This window comes from Octopus bimaculoides, chromosome 7 (assembly GCF_046866305.1).
Source record: "Octopus bimaculoides isolate indiv1 chromosome 7, ASM4686630v1, whole genome shotgun sequence".
NCBI classification, from domain to species: Eukaryota; Metazoa; Mollusca; class Cephalopoda; order Octopoda; family Octopodidae; genus Octopus; species Octopus bimaculoides.
The window spans coordinates 94822232-94829621 of NC_142934.1; the positions used below are offsets into that span (position 1 = coordinate 94822232).

The following is a 7390-nucleotide window of genomic DNA, read 5'->3' on the forward strand; positions in this document are numbered from 1 at the left end:
GTGCCTAGAGTAGAAAAGAATATATATATGCTTCACTTAAAGTTACCATGCCCGAAACGTCCTGTGATTTTTTGATGAGGTCGGAATGAAAAGGCACTGGCAGTAAGAGGAAAATGTAGTTTGAGGGATGATAGACTGCGGTGGTTTTGCCCAGATGTAAACAGAATCAGTATAAAAGAATAGACTCTAAATGAGCAAAAATATGAAAATTATGCAAAATAAATTCTGTACTGAAAAATTGATAATGATGTTACAATACGGGAAAAAATACATGAAGAAAACAACTACAATAATGACGAGGACGATAGCTATGGTATTCATGGTAATGATGGTAATAATGGTTCTGTTGATGTGAAAGTTTAAAATAAGACACAAGGAAAGCAAGTTCCTAATGGCTGTATGTTTACGCTTCTATTCCAACCACATTTATAAGAACCTTTATACACACAAATGTCCTTACTGAATAAAAATAGACGAATGAATTATATAAAACAGGAAATAAAGTAACTGGTGCTGTCTAATACAGGTAAATGAACAGAAATATTCATCTCTTCTAAATAACGTTTCTCGTTTATGACAATAAAGTATCTAATTGCGAAAGAACAATAAAACCCGCAACAAAGATGTTTACAATAGTAGCAATATCAACAACAACATGAAAAGAAAATCAAGACACAGCAATAGGGAAGATATATTTCTTTTAAACAATCTGAAAGCCAATTATGTTGTGTTGTGTATTATGTAACGATTGAAATAGGTTCCACTCAACTTGAAACCAACCTTTCTCTTCTTTTTTATTGATACAAACATGGCGTCAATTTCAACATATTCTGTATCTTCTTACATAATATCATTATGGTTGTCATCATCTTCCGTCGGCGTCGTCGTAGTCATCGTCATCGTCGTCGTCGTCGTCGACGTCGTCCTCATCACCATCATCATCATCATCGTCATCATCATGAAAAATTCTTGCCGTCATTCCGTCGTCGTTGCCAAAATCTTCCTTATTGCTAAACAACCATTATGACATCATGATCTCTTATGTTAAAATACTTTATGATTATGGATATATTTGAAATTATGCCGTGACACACAGACACGCGTGAAGATAGATATTCACATCCATCCATACATGATATGATGTCATAAATCGCCTTATAAGGATACTAGCTGTAACTACGACATATATTACAAAACAACTCAGTCAATGGCATCACTGTAACGGCCAACATTATCAAAAATTTCAGATCCCTCTGCACCATTAATAATCGTTAATAACATAACTACACTCTTCACCAAAAACGATATCAATAACAGCGTCGCTACTTCTACAGACGCGAACACTGAACCACCACCATCACTATTATCGTTATTATCATAATTAACATCTAAATCAGTCAATAAACTCAATGTTTATCTGTAATGAAGGATTTCAATTGAAGCAAATCACACAATAATACAGACATGTATACATATGTGTTCTTCGTTGCGCAGAAAACGCAAACACATATAACTACATAGACAAATACACAAAGACTCTAAGGCAATCGCAATGCAGAAACGTACACCCATCCACACTCATGCACACACTTAAACAGAGATGAACACTGGGAAAGCAACAAGGACGCATAGTTTTAACACATATTTGAATAACAGTTAAAGGTAAGTTTTGTGTTCATTTTCTTTAGGAAATACAAAGTGACATACATAACAACAGGTTTTAACATCTTGTCCAACTTAATTACAGGGTTGAATTGCGAACTAATAGAGATGTGATGTATAGAAAAATATTAAAAGGTATCTTGTCGTTCTTTTCTTTCTGTTTTATTTCTTTAATAAATTATATTTCTCTAGTTGTTGCCTGAAATTAAACCTTAATTATTCGACTACTTAATTCAACAAATAAAAATGACAAAACTGAAAACGAGAGAAAAAAATGATGTAATGAACACCTCGATACATGTTTTTGCTGTTCTATTAGCTGATCATGCCAATGATGATGATGATGATGATGATAATAATGAAGGTGATGGTGGTGGTGCTGATGGTGTCAGTGGTGGTTTTGATACTGATGCTGGATGATGATAATATAGATGGTTCTCTTGTTTATCTAAAGCAGATTTGATGATGGAATTAATGATGATTGCTCAAAAGACCTGGGGTCCATTTTGATTAACAGAATTTTTAAAAACGTGTTTTACGATTTCGATTTAATTGATAGTATAAAAGATATTAATTATTTCAACATTATCTTTATTACAGTTGTATGCACTGCGGTTGGTGTACTTTTAAGAAGTGTAGTTCAGGAATGTTGTAAATATAGAGAGGTGATGGCTAAGGATATATTTCTTCTTGTTGCCATTGTTGTTATTGTTGTCGCGATTCTTTCTGCTGAGTTTTAATTAGTTCCTTTGTTTTTCACATTGATGTTCTTAAATATTTAATAAATATCTAAAACTATGAAATAAAGAATATAAAACAGCAGAAATAAATTGCTATTTTTGTATTTATTTTGTAGCGGTTTAATTTTCTTAGAAAGCCAGCTACATACTAATCAGTTCCTGTTTTACCACCTTGGTTAAACTTCTGCTGACAAGACGTTAGTGATTTCCAGCATCTTATATGTCAGTCTCACTCTCACCAAACTATTAGGGAGATTTGTTACTATCTTATTTTCATTAGTGAAGAAAATGACAGTATTTGCCGCAATATAATTCACCGTTATTTATCATGTGTTAGACTAGTATTAGGAGTATAAATTATTTGAATTGTATTTTACAATCAGTTGATCAAATCTTTTGCCCTATCAGGCAATTAGAAACATTGCACTTTTAGATGATGCTATTTGCTCTCCATTAATTAAAAAAAAGGTGTTATGACTGATTTTCTCTCGATTTCAGCCTTGTTTCTGATATGATCTTTTGTTTGTTGATTTTGAAACTCTTTCCAGGAATGGTTGCAAGATGAAAAGCATTCTTTAAAGCGATTGTCCTAATTTATACGCAACTCTGTCTATATGTATCGACGGTTACTTCACGTTCTAATGAGCCTGTGTTGAAGTAGTTATGGCTACCTTCACTAGCTCGTCTCCCACCCTACTTTCAAAATAATGTTTGGCCTATTCGCATCTATCTTTCTCTCTGTTTGAATGGTGAAGTACCAGACGAGTGAGATGTGATATTTTTCAAGCACTAGAGGCGGCTTGTGTTCCCATCAGTTTTTATCGTGGTGTAGGTCCAAATTTTTGTAAATTATCCAGTGAATATATTGTGCAGCTCTATCATTCCAGGTGAGATACTCTGTAGGCGCAAGAAGAGTGCACATGGGGACAACATGGTCAATAGTTTGATTTTGTTGTTGACATACACATGTTGGGCCAGTGTCTTTCTAAAATATGCTGGCCTGGAATTTTCTTGTAGGTAGGTATTGATCCTGGGATGCTATGATAAACCCTTCTGTTTCTGTATTATTATTATTATTATTATTATTATTTTTATTATTATTATTATTTTTATTATTATTATTATTATTATTATTATTATTTTTATTATTATTATTATTTTTATTATTATTATTATTATTATTATTATTATGTTTTTTTTTCTTCTTTCTTCAAATTTTTTCCCATTTCTCGCCGAGTGTTTTCCGTACACCTAGGGCAGAGAAACGTTGTATGCATTCCCAATTTACACACGCAAATTCATAGGTAAAACGTATTTAAGAAAAAAAAATCATGAATGGATGTTGTTTTCACAGCGATAATGCTCTTCTTAGTACATGAGTCGTTCCAGTTAGCACGATTTTTTGCACCTCCTGTAGAGATGGTAAGCCTGGTATAATTTTCAAATAGATTTCAGTACCTTTTTATTATCATTCCTAGAGATCCTACAATCACTGGTATGGTAGTCGCCTTGAGGTGCCACATTTTTTCAATTTCTATTAGCAAGTCTTTATATTTACTGATCTTGTCAAATTCTTTCGCCGCTATATTATGATCACAGGGAATATTCATGTCAATTAATAAACACGTCTTCTTTGTCTGATCTTTTATGACAATATCCGGTTTATTAGCTTTTATAGTCTTGTCGGTATGTACGGGGAAGTCCCAGAGAATCGATACATTTTATCCCTCAGTCACATCTTCAGGATGGTGTTTATACCATTTGTCAGCGCTTTTGATTTTATAATGCTGACATATTGTCCAGTGTAAATACTGGTCAACTCTGTCATGTCTTGCTTTATATTCTACAGGTGCTAACACTCTACACCCTGAGATTAGGTGGTCTATAGTTTCAATCGCATCGTTACAAAATCGGCATTTTGGGTCAGCTCCATTTTTTATCACATTGGCTTGGTAGTTCCGGGTTAATAAGCTTTGGTCTTGAGCAGCCAATATGAAACCTTCACTCTCTGCTTTTAGCCCTGAACTTCGTAACCACTGATGCGTGCGTTTCTGGTCGACATCAGCTTGTTTGCTACGATCCACATACTTGCCATGCAGAGGTTTCTGTTCCCATCTGCTAGCTAATTTTTCATGTGCTTTTGTCTTTGCAATTAATTTTATTTTCTTTGCAGTAGCAGTTGGCGCATTTCCTTCACCCTGATCAAGCTGGTGGGTATCTAAGAGTTCGGTAGCGAATTTTTTGCTCTCTTTCAGAATAGAGTGAAGTCTTTTCGGTCTTTCATGTTTTTCAACAAGTTTCAGCATCCAATCGTTGGTTGTTTCAAGGTATTTGGCCAGTCCGATTGTGGTGGTTTTGTACGTAAGTTCAAGCTGGATCAAGCCTCGACCTCCCTGAGCTCTGGGGAGGTAAAGACGATCCACGTCTGCTTTGGATGGTGCATCTTATTACAAGTCAGTAGCTTGCGGATTTTTCTATCAATTCTGACTATTTCACTGGTATTCCAGTTAAGCACATTGAAGCTATAAAGAACAACTGGGACTGCTAAGGAAATTATGGCTAACACCTTATTATAAGCATTCAGCTCGGACTTCAGAACTGCTCGAACTCTTCTATAACATTCCTTCCTAACCTTCTGTTTCATGCTTGCATGCTGGATACCAGAGCCTTCATTTATTCCTGGGTATTTATATGTTTGTTCCTGCTCAAGTTCTTTTATTACTGTTTCGACATCTAATTCTATTGAACTTGACTTTACTAGTTTCCCTTTCTTAAAAGTGGCTTTGGCACACTTTTCAAGGCCAAACTCCATCCCGATATCATCACTGAATCCTTTCAATATTATTATTATTATTATTATTATTATTATTATTATTATTATTATTATTATTATTATTATTATTACCATCGTTATTATGATTTCCAGTCATTATTAAAAGGAATTATTAAATATTGTTTAGTTTCAAATTTTGTTTTGTATGTGAATGTTTAAGAGAATAGTAGTAACAAGAGAAACAGCTTGGTCAATAGATTAAATTCCACAGGTCTGTAAATAGATTCGGCAGATGCTAAAGAGACGAACAATGGACGTTCCTGTGCGATAAGGAGACAAAAGAGGTCTCACACCTTTGGGGTCAGCAAAGGTCAAATATGTTTACTACTACTAGCGATCAATGAGAGCGCTGAACTTTGCCTTGAAAAGAACCAATTCACTTTGTTCTATTTTTGATTACTGATAGAACAGATATGATAGAAAAATATAATTATATATATATATATATATATATATATATATATATATATATATATATATATATATATATATATATATATATATATATATATATATATGAATTTCTTCTTCTCTCCTACACCTGGACTCCTACACTTCGGCTGCACCTCTCCTACCCATGGATTACACTAGACTCTTCCTTTGATGATAAATCGCTCCAATACACCACGACGTTTGAACCTTTTGAACTTTTCTAAACTTTTTTTTACTTTCTATTTTTACCTGATTTCGTTTCTCTCAATCTGTACTTGTTACCTTGCGTCTGCCTCCCCCCTTCTTTTTCCCTTTAGCCACTATAACTTTTTTCTATTTTCTCTCACTGTTTCTTTCAGTGTTCCTTTTTGTCGACGATCGTAGGCTCAATACGTAAAAGACGTTCTCACTTCCAGAGCGTTAAACTAATACATCTGTTTGTTGTTTACACACTCGTCTTCGTCTCTTGTTTTTTTTAGTTTTTTTTGCAAATTTTCACTTTGATATCTATAATATAAATTGAAGTTGGCCGACGTTGTATTCTTTCTTGTCTTGAGGTTCACGGCCAAACGGTTGGGTGGATTCGCCTGAAAAATGGCACACATGTGGAGACGGGTGCATACATTGGAACGCGCTTTCTATTTTTTCCTAGCCCCCAGAGAAAATCGATTAAAACAACCTGCTTGCGTGCGTGCGTGTATGTCAGTGTGTGTCACTGAAGCCATTCATACATGTATATACATATAATAAATAAATAAACTGAATGATAAATTTCAGCTATCTCTCTTTCTTTCTTTCTTTCTTTCTTTCTGTCTTTCTCTTTCTCTCTCTCTCTCTCTCTCTCTCTCTCTCTCTCTCTCATATACGCATACACCATCAACGTTACTCTCTCTGTCACGCAAACCGAGAAGGATCATAGCCACATCATCCAAACAGACCGGGTGAAACCGGGTTTAGCTGTTAGTATATATATATATATATATATATATATATATATATATATATATATATTAATAAAATACAGGGTAGCAAAAAAAAATTTAGAAATTTTATTTTCCACCAGTGGTCTAGCGAGGGTAAAAAACAGTCAATAGACTATGTATTATTCATTTAAAACACAGAGATGCCTGTAATAGGACATCTAACCCGCTAGAAATAGCAGCAAGACTACATACCACAAAAAGTAGGGATAATTTCGGAAGGGAATGAAAAATAAAAACATTTACCAATCTATATTCTGTACTATGGTTTCAAGTCAATTTTAGTAAGATAAAAATTATATATCTCACAAAGGTCGGACTATCATCGGCAGAATGACTCCCTATTTGACTCGTATCTCGAATGTTGTCTGGTCATTCTGCCGATGATAGTCCGACCTTTGTGAGATATATAATTTTTATCTTACTAAAATTGACCTGAAACCATGCTACAGAATATAGATTGGTAAATGTTTTTATTTTTCATTCCCTTTCGAAATTATCCCTACTTTTTGTGGTATGTAGTCTTGCTGCTATTTCTAGCGGGTTAGATGTCCTATTACAGGCATCTCTGTAGTTTAAATATATATATATATATATATATATATATATATATATATATATATATATATATATATATATAGTTATATATATATATATATAGTTATTAATATTTCTAAGTCTCTCTAAAGGAGACTACGGCAGCGGTACTGGAAATTAATAGTTATCGCCAAGCCAACATGGCA

At 33.9% G+C, this 7390-nt stretch overlaps 1 long non-coding RNA gene across 1 annotated transcript; it reads left to right on the top strand.

Moving 5' to 3' along the window:
* The first annotated feature begins 1052 nt into the window (after positions 1-1052).
* LOC106869521 (uncharacterized) lies at positions 1053-2472 on the top strand. Its single transcript, XR_001409407.3, has 3 exons — positions 1053-1662; positions 1748-1797; positions 2263-2472. It is a non-coding gene; the product is annotated as an uncharacterized LOC106869521 (long non-coding RNA).
* The last annotated feature ends 4918 nt before the right edge of the window (positions 2473-7390 follow it).